Raw genomic sequence first — 12429 nt, 5'->3', positions numbered from 1 at the left:
AACCCATCACCTTTTTGCCAGGCACGAGTTTGCTGAGGCGAATTACACTTTCTTCTGTACATTTATGGCCTTTAAGGCCTGTCTTAAAGCTGTCAGTGTGCTGACTTCTGCAAGGTCTCAGATTAAACCCAGCACCTTCTGAAGGTGGACATGCCTGTGGGGGGATATGCAGGCCTGTACCGTGGTAACATGCTGGTTTTGCTGGACTTATTCATATGTCCAAAACTCAGACTTCACTTAAATGCTTTGCTGAATGCGCCAAGTCGGCTGTATCTGACAGACATGTAGCTTCATTTTAGATTGCGCTAATGGGTGTCTCTCTGAGACACCATCTTTCATCCTATTACAGGTTCCCCTTGTCTGCTTAGTCTAAGATTGGAAGCTTTTCCGGGCAAGAGCTGTTTCTTATTCTCTATTGCATGGTACCTGCTACCACAAGATCCTTTTATGGTTGGTCTTTAGGCACTTCTGTAATAAATTACATCAATACACTTCCTTCCTTACTTTTGTCTTTGATTTCAACCCACCTGGGATTTTCAACTTGTTCTGGACCCAGAGCAAGAATTTAGGTTTTGGTTGATTGGAGAAAAAAAAAAAATGTCTTAAGCAGTTCAGGTCTGTAGAGGAATGTACTGTGTTCGCTTCTTACAGGATCAGACTCTGTTCTGAGTTACCAGATCCAAAACCTTCATTTTCAGCAGAGCTGCATCATGTAGCTGAACAGGAGCATGCAGCCACCACCGCCAGCCACCATCCCTGATAAGAGAAATAGCTATTCCTGCCCTGTGGGGAAATCTTTGGACAGTCTTCCTGTGCCAAGTTGCTCCCATCATGACTAAATTTCTTGTTTTTATGGCACCTGAGCTGCTTGTCTCAGCATCATGAAGAGGTGCTGCTTTGCATGGAGAACCCAGCAATGAGCAAGATGATATTAAGTCAGTGGCATTTTGATTTGAAGCTGACAGAAACACTCCAAATGCTTGAGTTAAGCAATGGCCACTGATTACAGTCTGCTGTTGCCCAAGAGGCTTATTTGTTTGGCGATTCAGTGGCTCAACAGTAATGCACTCAAACACTGCAGTTGGAGGTGGGGTCCATTGGGGCTGGTTGCTGCGTAGACACAGAAAAGGAGACAAATTTTTTAGACCGTCACTTGTTATACCCTGCAGCATTACAAGGCTGTAATTAAATCCCTTTTCTCTGAAAAACTTTGTGTAAGCCTGAGGGGCTGAGCCAGCACTGAAGCTGTTCAAGCCTGCGGGGAGCTTGCATCTGCAGACAGAACAAAGAGGGAGACGTTTCCCCCACCATTTTATTGTCTGCTTATTGAATGCATCTTCAGCTCTGCTGGGTACTTCTGAGCACGCCAGCTTAAAATGGAGCCGGCACTGTTTTGTGCTTCAGCTCTTCAGGGGCAAATGATACTCTGCCATTGATTAGGTTATTTTAAGACCTGGCATGGAACAATTGCTTGCTGTTATTCTGGCAGTCATTTATCAGGAGCCAGTTACACGTGTTTTCTAAAGCTCTTCAAAAAACACAACTACCCAATAACACTCTTAACGCAGCATGTTTCAGATGTGCCTCTGTGTGCAAGTTGTTTGTATCTCAGTAACAGCCAAAGAGCCATTTGGATGTGTTGGTTGCTATAGTAATTACTTTCCTCGGGAGCTAAAATAATAGCTTACAGCTCCTGCAGCTTGCTGCTGTGTAGGCTGCCTTGAACCAGGGACACCTCCATTTTGTTTTGGAGGGGGCTGGGGAGTTCAAGCGCACACTTTGAGACAGATTTCCCTTTGTACAGCTCATTTTGAATTTAACCTTTACAGAGGATGTGTTGCAGGTCTAAAACTGTTGCAGGTTCAAAAATAAAAGTAGCAAACAGAGCGGTAGGGCAGCCTTGCGGCTGAGGTTTCGGATGGGGGGGTGAAGAAGATTTGGAATCATTTTCCACTTCTGCTGGTAGGAAATGGGACCGGTCATGCTGAGGCCAATTTTCAGCACCGAGGGCCCTGCGAAGCAACGGCGGTTGGGGGGGGGGGGTCTTGCAGGAGCTTCAAAAGCAGCTCAGCGGGTTAGGCAGGAATGTGACAAGAACAGCCCAGTATCACTTAACATTTTTTTCACTGGCAAAGGCACTGGTGAAGTAAATGCTCCACAGACATGCAGTACTGGAGAGGCTAGAGAAGGGTCTCGCTGCAAACAAAACAGCCTTTCAGAGCACCCCAACAGCTGGCAGATGTTACCTCCCCTGCCACCCGCAATCAGTTCTGAAGGCACAGACCATCTCTGGGTGCCACTTTAAATAGCAACGCTGCTGGCCGCGGGCCTTTTGCTTGAAAAGACAGTGCGCAGATGCATTTCCCAGGAGAGGGATAAGCCCCACAGTGATGTCTCTGTGTGGTCATGAAGGAGACCCCGAACGGGAAGGTCACCCTCCAGCTTCAAGAAGCAGCAGCAGGGGCACTGAACAGCTGCAGCGCAGATCTGTGACTTACTGGGGATGGCCTACGTAGGGTCCCAGCACCAGCAATGAGTACCTGTTCGGTTTTGCAGGCAGAGAGCAAAAAAAGGAGGATGAGGACATAGCAAAGGGCTCAGAGAAGGGGCTGGAGATGTTAGGATGAAAGCAGGGAGCAAACAAGCAGGGAAAAGATTTTGCATTGCAGTGCAAACCCTGTACTGTCCTAGAAAATTCGCTGTCAGATGTGTACAGGGCTGCACTGGCAGCCGGCAGGGAGATGCCAAAGGGAGATAAAAGACCTGCACGATATGCTAACAGGCTGTGAACACAAACAGTTCCTGTTTGAGTAACAGCAAAATACAAAGATGCAGGGAGGGAGGATGTTTGGTGAAACCACAGGACAAAACTGGGCCTTCACATGTGAAGAGTATGCGCTGAGAATTTATTGCTAGACTTGCAGGCAGCGGATGATAAGACTGTATTTCACACGTGTAGACATTCAGATATACACGCACACACAGATTTAGGCATAACATACGTGCAAGTTTTGTGCCTGTACAGCTTTGCTGCTGAGGTGTGCTGCTTTACTGACAACAGCTGGAGCAGTGCAAGCCCAGCAGGGAGTTATACCAGCACTTTTTCCTAGGCAAAGCCTGATAAAGCCCCCTTAGACTGGCATGCCCGCACGCTTCTGTGTGAGGCTTGTTATCTAGTGATACCGGTACCCCTAAAGCTAGGTGGCTTTTACATGTAGCGATGGCCCTGGAAAGTCAAGAGTGACGCTGCGTTTGCAGTGAAACAGGAGTCCAGGAGTGCTCTGACAACCAGATTCACATGCTGTCTCATGCCACGAGCCCTCCCGCTTGCATGTGCTCCCCAGAGCCCTGTGGAGGCAGGGGGCCCCTGTGCCTGGTGCACAGAACACTTCAGCTGAGCTGGCACTGGGCAGGGCGCAGATGCAGGACAGGAGACCCCTGAAAAAATGATACTGGCATTGCAAGGACTCTATTTGTATTTATTTTTTACAATTGGCCAAACTTTTAATTCGCAACAATCCAATTGTGCAGGGTTCAGCTATGAGTACTTTTAAAGTGTTTGTTCTGTATTAAACTTGTGATTCTTCAATTTCTCTATCTGAGAATCTCCTATGGCCATTATATAAAGTTCTTGGGCTAAGGTTTCTGCTATCGTGTCAGAGAATTTGCTGTATTTTTAGCCCTGGTGGATTGTGGCATATCAAGGCCTTAAAACTGTCACTGAAGCAGAAATCCCAAGCACTCCCGTTGAAACAGTATTTAAGATACAAAATCCTAAAAGAAAGGAAAAAAAGAAAGTATTTCTCTAGCAAGAAGCTCTAAAGAACAAAAAGTAAAACTGAAAGACATATGAAGACAAGGTTTCACAATCAAACCAATGCGTTACCTGATTCTATACATTATCAGCTATCCTTGAAACATATCACCTGGATAGCAGTTCTGTACTCGCTATGGCCGACCCCTGCAATTACAGCAGAATAACACAATTTGTTTCTTTAGCCTAAAATGGTGTCAGGAAGAATCTTGGCTTTCCTTAAACAGGAACTCAGTAGCCCTCATGGGGAGTTAAAAACACAATTAAAAACATGATCCAAGTATAATATACAGTCTCAAGTTACCCCAACACAAACAAAATAATTCAGACCGTCCTATCTAACCACAAAAAATGACTTTTTAAAGCCATGTTTTGGAGGAAGCAGGAGAGATCTAATTCATGACATTTGATGCCTAGGACGGGCAGTACTGGTCTAAAGACTCATTTATGAGGTTATTTCTGGAAAACTGGATTTCTCTGTATGTTAATTTTGGAGTAATTTTTTAAATTAATTATTTTATATTTGGTATTCCTAACAAGATGCTTAGAACACATGTACTTTAGGAAGCCTTGCTATATTAAAAGCTTGGAGAAAAAAGCACATACGACAGACGCAGCTATGTTAGCAAAAACTCAGGCAAGGCCACAAAAGACTGCCTCTACTGGAGAACTAGTTTGCGCTAGATAAGTATTGTTGCCGGCATAATTACAAAATTCCTCTCAGCAGCAACTCCTCTTTAGTACAGACACCATCATAAGAGGAAAGAAACCCTTGAAAGTTTGCTCATAAATACCAGAAAAATGAGTTATCTTACGTCACTGTATGGTAGATAGCCTGTCTAAATGTGTGGCTCATCTGTGCAATGCATGAATGGTCCTGTGAAGTTGAGTGTGAAAAGATGAAGTGTGTTACCCAAGAAAGTGTATCAAGGACACCCTAAGGACATTCTTCATCGAGTGCAACTTCCTAGCCAAGTCGCCGGAGCTCTTAGAGCCAGCAACGAGGCACCACAGACCTTGTCTGTGCAGAGAGCGTTTCCTCAGGCAGAGAGAGCGTGCCAGCCGAAGGAGTAGCTGTGGAGCCGCTCATGCGGTAAACAGTATTGCAGATTGTGTAATAGGAGGCCGACTGCATTTAGGTATGTACTACGCGTTCACGGAGCGCTTCATTCCTCCACCCCCACTACAGTGTTGTCATCTTTGGCTGCAAGCAGCAGCACCCATTTAATTGACAAAGATTTAGACACTATCACCAGTGGAGGCAGAGTGAAAGTGGGTAAACGTTTTTCTTTTTTTCTTTTTCGTCCTTGCAAAACCAAAGCAATAGAAGCAGTATTTGGGAACTCGCCCCCTTCTGTTGCTGTCAAAATCCTTGTGTTAGTGCCCTGCTTAGATAGCCTGGGAAAGTGAGAACTGTTACACTATGAGGAAATCACAAAGGATTTACACCAAGGCTCTTGCAGCTAACAAGGTGAAATGGCCCAAAATGTCTTGTTTGGCTCTAGCTAGCAGAAAATTCTTTGTGATAGGTAAAAATGGGTGGGGATGACATTTTAATCATAGTCAATACCAGTAATCTTCATGTACCACACACAGCATAGTAACATTGGTAAGAAGAACTGCTTTGAACTTACAACACACAGAGGATGTACTTGTGCTGTAAAGTGTACATTAAACTGCTTTGGGAGCCCAGGCAACGATGTCTGCAAGATGTTCGTTTGGTGCTCTGGGGATGCAGTGTCTCAGCCCAGTGCCTGGGTGGGGAAACCTCTGCAGTGCACCCTGTCTCACCCTGCAGACATGTCCTCTCTTACCATTTAGCACAAAATCCATCGCCAATTTGTATTCCTGCCACAGCAAGCAAAGTAGTCCTGTGGCACTGTTCCATCCTGGATGGAAAGAGACAAAAGAGACCAAGATTAAAAATAAAGTAACTTGTGGGAAAGCACCTGGCTCTCAGACATTCCCTCACTTAGACACTGAGTCTCATGCCCCCAGTGTTCACCATCAAAGGGCAAGATACAAACCACAGAACATCAATTAAATGTCTATTTTAGAAATGTGCATCCTTTCTGGTAAGTCTGCTTCACAGGAGCTTACCAAATGATGATTCTTGGGAACAACCCCTGTTCCACAAACTGATCACTGCTCATTTTTGAGAACTGTTGCCTAATATAAATCCAGAATTATGACCCATTCCTTCTTGGGGGATGCAACACTCATCATCAGAAATGCTTCCAAAATCTCTTGTCTTTAGAATGGAGCAGCTATTTTAACAGAGAAAGAAAGGACAGTCCTGGTGTCTAGATAATTATGCCCACAGATGACAGCTCAGCTTGTAAGCAAGTATCAGAGAGGGCTAAAGGCACGATTTGTGCCCACACACAGCAGGACTGCTGTCTGCTTTGTCAGTGGGAGAAGCAGGACTGGTTTTGTGCAAGCAGACCCTGGGTCAGGCAGGATGGGGGCAGCTGCCTGTGTTTCTTTCAGAAGACCTCACTATGCACAGGGTACAGCCAACGTGCATGCAAACAAACTGCAGGTGTGCTTCAAAACCCTTGATTTAATAAAACCAGGTTTGCGTGTAGCAGCTGCAAAACTGAGTGCAGGCATGAGAAAGACAGTTTTCTAGGAGAGCAGGCAGCTGTGGCTCCGCTGCTCATTTTACCTACGCTAGAGCCTTGGAGAACTAAGCTAGCCCTTACTGCCAAGAGAGAGTATGGGATGGCTGCTTTGTGACATGAATGAGGTACCTCTGTCTGGCACATCTGTATGGCACTGGAGTCATCTGTCTACTCTGGACTTGCAAACAGATCAGTAACCTGCAAGCAAAGAGAATAAATTTCAGAACTGCAGTTATTTTACGAAACAGCCCAGAAGAAGCAAAAGCAGCCACAGACGGGGATGTGAAAGTGACCTCACAGTGTCTTGGAGAACTAATGGGTGTCTAATATTTATGCAGAGAAAGGACATCTTAATCAGAGACAGGAAATACTGACTAGACAGATATGTTACGCCATTTATCTAAGAAAAGAACTCTGGTAACAAAACAAGCAATAAAGGTAAAACAAACCAAAAAAGCATCCTTGGGTGGGAGCTGTGACATTGGGACTTTTGTCTCTGCTGTGACTCCATTATCGCAAGGGTCAGAGATCTGTGAGGCAAATATAGTGGTTTTAGTTTGCCAGTGTTCCGCTGTTGTACACGTGTCTGAACAAGACCACAGAGTGACCCATCAGTTTGCCTTTTTATTGTTGTAACCCAGGAAAAACAGATGCATGGCTACGTTACAAAGAAAAAAAGATTAGATGTACAGAGTCAAAAACATACAAAATAGAAAATGCCAGGATGAAAGTTGCGAATGCAGGCTTAAATGGCCCCCTCCTGCATAACTTGTAGTGATAAGGACTTTAATTTTACCATCACTTATTAATTTTACCATGGGACTCCAGCTTCATTTGGTGCATCAGACAGGCTGTGCCCAGTGAGCGAGCAAGTGCTCGCTCTTCGTTTTCCTCCCACTCACAAAGTGAACCCAAGCTGTGCTCAGTGCACACTCTTCAGCTCTTCTGCAGGTAGAAGAATGATGTGTTTTCTTCTGAGTATTTTTCACTACCGCAGGGAAGTGCGTCACTGTCGTGTGAGAAGAGCAGGTGTGGTAGTCTTCTTCAGAGATAGAGAACGGATACACAAACAGGTTTTGGCCAGATTCATCCTTAATACTTTTCAGGGCACCATTTGAAATATCTAAGACCTGATTCCACAGATAATGCAATTTTGTTTTGCACTGTACATTCCGTTCTGAAAATTAGTTCGAGCAACTGGTTTAAGTGACTTGCCTAGTATTACATAGGTGTGAGGAGAAAGAAAGCAGCTTCATAATTTTTAATTGCTGTGTGCATGCTTACTCTGTATATACAGAGGAGCCGAAGAGCTTATAAACTATGAGATTTTGTGCATCGTGTATTTGAAATGACTGAGAGAGTGGGCTGTCCCCTGGCATGGAAGCATTTAAGAATCATGGTTTTCAGCTGCAATCAAGGGAGTTAAAATCTTGCTTTTTTTCCAAACAAAAGTAAAGCTTCTCTAACCATGAGACTCCAGAGTCTGATGCTTTAAGAAGTAATAAATATCACAATATCTGTGATCATACTGAAAGCGCTGGTAATAGTGCAAGCCTTGGCAATTCTGCTGGTTAAGGCAATAATTTTATGTCATTACTGGTCAGGGTGGATTTGACCTGTAGCGCAGCTGTTTATCAACCTAAGCGCACACCTCACCTTGAGTTAGGATCTCGAGCCTGTGTTGAACATTTTGAGCAGCCAGAGTTTCTCTTGACAATAACTAGTTTGGTGCAGGCTCAGTACTTTTACTTTTTGGCTTCAGATGTCTTGTGATGGGTACCCAAATTTAGGGGTCTATAAACTGGTGGCGGACTGAAAAGAGAGAACGCTGCAAGCAGCAGCAACTGCTGTCCGGTGTAGGGGATAGTATGAATAAACCCAAATCAAAATAAGCAAAAATTAGAACCAAGAAAAGCTTTCCAGCCTACGGCTCAGTCCAGTCTGTCTGGGTATGATGGTGAGGCAGTGGCAACTTCCAGGGCGGACAGTTACTCCAGAGCACTAATTTCTTAAGCTGTTAAGACTAAATGCCCCCAAAAGGAACAAAAGCCCTGCATATTCAAGCAACAGCTGTAGCTAATGAACACTACTGCTAGTCTTCCCTTACACTGCTACATGGCAGACCTTGCACTCAACATGCATGCTATGTGCTTGTCTTTCAGTGATGTAACTCAGTGACTCCACTGACTCTTGGGGAGCTCCTGAGTTTTTGGCAAAGGCGATGAGTTGAAATGATTAAAGAGGAGAAAGCCACCCTGCTCAGAGCTGTTGGAAGGGAGGCCTTAAGCCTTGAACATGCAAACTCCTGCAGTGCAAATTTTCCCAGGAGCTGTCCCCCACCCCTCTAAGACCCCATCCTTCGGGCATTACTTGGTCAAAACAGCTAACTTCTGCCTGAGCAAGAAGAATTGCAGAATAAAAACCCTCAGCAGGGGAGCCTCCCTCGCCATCAACAGCAATTTACACTTACATGAGTGACCAAGACGTTTACCAGGAGGACTCACCCAACTTTGCACAAAAATGTGTGACTGCTAAAGGATTGGTTTCAGCTCACATTCGAAAGTCATACACAGATAATTCTTGGGTATCACCTTGTTAACGTCCCACTATTAATGTCATCATTAATGTATGTTAATTATTTTCACTTTCGACCAAATGAACAAAATTCTTTTCCCATTTTTCTTCTGGCTGTTACTGTGGTACCTTGGTGCACTGTTCTTAGCACTGAAAGTGCAATATGTAAGCATGGTAAGAAACATTCCTTGCTCCATTGAGCTAATAGCTTAATGTAATATAAATTACAGTAAGGGATGTAAGAAACACAAGGCAGCACAGGAACAGTAGAGGAGAGGAAACTGTACTGGTAACAACATGCACTCCCATAACTGTGCATAAGGCAGTTTAAACTTCTACGGAGTTTGGAGATTTTTCTTCTTTACGTAATTATGTGGTTGCACTTGACTGCACAGTGTTAAGTAAATAATATTAATTGCCGTTCTTATTGGAGGGTAGTGGACTGAAACCATAACTTTTGCTCATTGGCTCTGGGTAATAAAAATTGTATGAAAATAGCTATTTTGGGCAGTATCAGCGCCTTTCTGTGCTCTCTCTTTTATACAAAAGAAACAGGTCTGACAAGCAACCTAACAGTGAAATCCTTCTGCTGAGTCAGATGCTCTGTTTCAAGCTTACATAACTGGGATATATTTCCATATTCCCTCCCAACTTTCACATGTATGAAGTACAAACAGAAAGAATGACTATTCCAAGTCTGCTCACAAGGAACAAGACAGTAGCTTAGCGCAGAAGCCTCAATCTTGCCACTTAAATATGAGAAAATATCTTAAAATCTCCACTGTGGAGTAATTAAATACCACATTAGTTAGCAGAGCAGAGTCTGTTAACAAATGACATTGGAGTCCATATGCTGCACAGAAGCATGCTGAAACTTTTCTGTTTCCTTCTTGTGGCAGCTTGAATACTCAGTAAACATGAATTTGGTCAAACAGTAAGTCATTTCTTCATTTTCAAAAAAATAATTATAAGTGCATGTTGGGGGGAAGAAAAACCTAATTGTTGCAAAATTTCAGTGCCATTTTTCTGACTATAACTCTGGTATGTTCTGCGATTTCTCAGGATGTTATTTTTTGCGATTGTAAGGTGTGAATGTCTGCTAACATCCCACAGCTCTAGCACACATAACTAATTTACTAGAAACTTCATATGGCAAGTAAGCATTTATGTCCACAGCAGAAATGTCTGTAGAGTAACATATGCTGTGTCTTTAAAAAGAAGTGAAGTGCCAAGAAAATTAAGTTTAATGTCATCATATAAGCCATGTTCCTCATTGACTACCTGAACCTGCTGTAGAGGTTCAGCTGCATGGACTGCATATTCTCAAAGATATAATGAATTTTTGTTAAAAGTGAAAAATAGATACAAGTAAAAGAAATTCTGAGAAAAACATAAGAAAGAAAAACAACAGAGAAAACAAGAAGGTAAGAAACAGCAAATTAAATCATATGTATGTGTTTGTAGATAAGTCTGTATGCATATACTTAGAATATTTATTTGTTTACATGCACACTATTAAAAAAAAAAACTTACCACCTTTGCTTGTCAAAGTTTATACAGGTCTATGAACTTCCTTTAGAGATGAGAAAATGTTTGGCAAATAAAATCTTTACCAAAAATGCATGGGTGTTCATTCTGAAACAAGAATTTGAGTCAAGTTGTTTCTGCTGGAAAAAACAAATGATTAATTAGAACCTACATTTATAAAACTGCCAAAGACTTTGTGCTGCCTACGCTGTACATGTTGGCTCCAACATTCACCAAATTCATATCCCTGAATTGTAGACAGACAGCGAGCACATCCAAACCAAGGGTGCTAGTCTCCTGGCAGAATAACACAACCACCAGGTTACAAGGTGGGCTCAATTTTTGCTTCTGGAGTTCTTTTACTGTGTGTGGACTAATTCACTGAGAAAAAGAGAGAGAAACTCTTCAAACTGATGTTCAGGACACTTTGCAAACTGAGCCCTTGGCAGATACTCTGCAAGTGAACGCTGAATCATTTATGCAAACCAGAACAGCTCCAACAGTTCAAAAGCCCCCAGCTATGGATTATCCTTTAGCCTTATTTCTCAAGCTTTGGGGCTAAGGTGTTGTGAAACAGCAGCAAGTGAAATAGAAAGCTACTGTGTATTTTTGTGTTAAATGCAATGCAAAGTACAAATAGTTTATTGAAGTGATGAACTGCCCAAAAGTCTGATGATTAGAATGGCTACCTGAGCGATGCAGATTCAAATCACATCAGGCAGAGAAGGAAACTGAGCCTGGGCCTACTGCTTCTTGGATGAGTGCCTTTACCAGTGGGTTCCAGAATAACAGAAAACATTTAAGCAGCAAAGCATTTGCTTTCCTTTCTAGCTTACAAGCACCATTTCAGGTCAAACGTGTTTTGTTTGATAGAAGAGTAAGGTTTGGGGTTTGTTTTTTTTTCTCCTCACCAAAACAAAACTGTAAGGAATGAATAACATTTATTTTGGCTGTCTTCTGAATTACTTCTCTCTCTTATTTGGCTGCCAAACTGAAAAATCAATTACTCACACAACCCTATTCCCGCTCTCCATTGACCTACTTTCGGCAGGGCTCCTCCACTCTGCATCCACCTGGGTTTGGCAGCCGTAAGGGCATAATCTAACTCGGCTAGAAAGCACCGTCAGCCCCACTTCGAACGCGGAAAGCTTTCCTTCTGTGCCTCTCTCCCTAAGGAAGACGGGCACTACAGACAAGCTCAAAGCGAAAAGCCACCGTCGCCAGCACGTAGGTGGAGAAGGACGCCCGAGCAGACTTGGCGGCGGTTTACGCTGCCTGCAGGAGACGGATCTGTAGGGAGTGCAGGGCCGTCTCAGGGGCATGCATCGGTGCCAATGAAAGGGTGATGGCAGCAGCGGAGCCGAGGGGGACGGAGCCAGCCGTCCAAGCTGTTAGCCACACTCACAAAGCGGGCTGCGCCAGGTGTTTGCTGCAGTATTGTTCCTCACCTGACGAAGCGATCGCAGGACCATGCTAGCCTATGTGAACAAGCACCCAAGCTTGCTTTTCATGGGCTGGGCTGGTGGGGTGAGCGCTAGGTGTGAAGCTAACAGATCTGTGTGAGAAGCGGTTCAGAAGCTGCCTCCGATCCTGTCTCGCCGCTCTCCGGGGGCTCTGCGGCGGCCGTGGTTAACTCACGGGCTGAAGCTCACTGCTGTCCCTGAGGAAGGGCCCGAGAGCCGCGAGTTGGGGAAGGGAGACCAGCCGCGCTGGCGGGAGGCACCATCGCTGCCCGCGCGGGCAGGCCGCAGCCCAGGCGCTCCGGCCCTCGGGCGAGGGCAGCAGACAAAGGCGGTCGGGGCGGCGGCGGCGGGAGGCGCTGCCCCCGCGGAGGGCGGTTGGGGCCGGGACCGTTGGCGCCCGGGGGGCGCGGTGACCGTTGGGGCGGGC

At 44.6% G+C, this 12429-nt stretch overlaps 1 long non-coding RNA gene across 2 annotated transcripts; it reads right to left on the bottom strand.

Annotated features, from left to right (window-relative positions):
- Positions 1-3937: 3937 nt before the first annotated feature.
- On the bottom strand, positions 3938-7099 carry LOC106497194 (uncharacterized). 2 transcript variants are annotated; one of them, XR_001294774.2, is made up of 4 exons: positions 6888-7099; positions 6568-6636; positions 5629-5703; positions 3938-3961 (listed from the first exon to the last, which is right to left on the bottom strand). It is a non-coding gene; the product is annotated as an uncharacterized lncRNA (long non-coding RNA). The 2 variants fall into 2 exon arrangements; XR_001294773.2 differs by lacking the exon at positions 3938-3961 and having other exon boundaries at positions 5393-5703.
- Between the last annotated feature and the right edge of the window lie 5330 nt (positions 7100-12429).

The sequence above is a fragment of the Apteryx mantelli genome, chromosome 3, assembly GCF_036417845.1.
Source record: "Apteryx mantelli isolate bAptMan1 chromosome 3, bAptMan1.hap1, whole genome shotgun sequence".
Taxonomy (NCBI): Eukaryota; Metazoa; Chordata; class Aves; order Apterygiformes; family Apterygidae; genus Apteryx; species Apteryx mantelli.
Note: the sequence above shows the minus strand (reverse complement) of the source record. Positions and strands in the feature narration are given on the sequence as shown.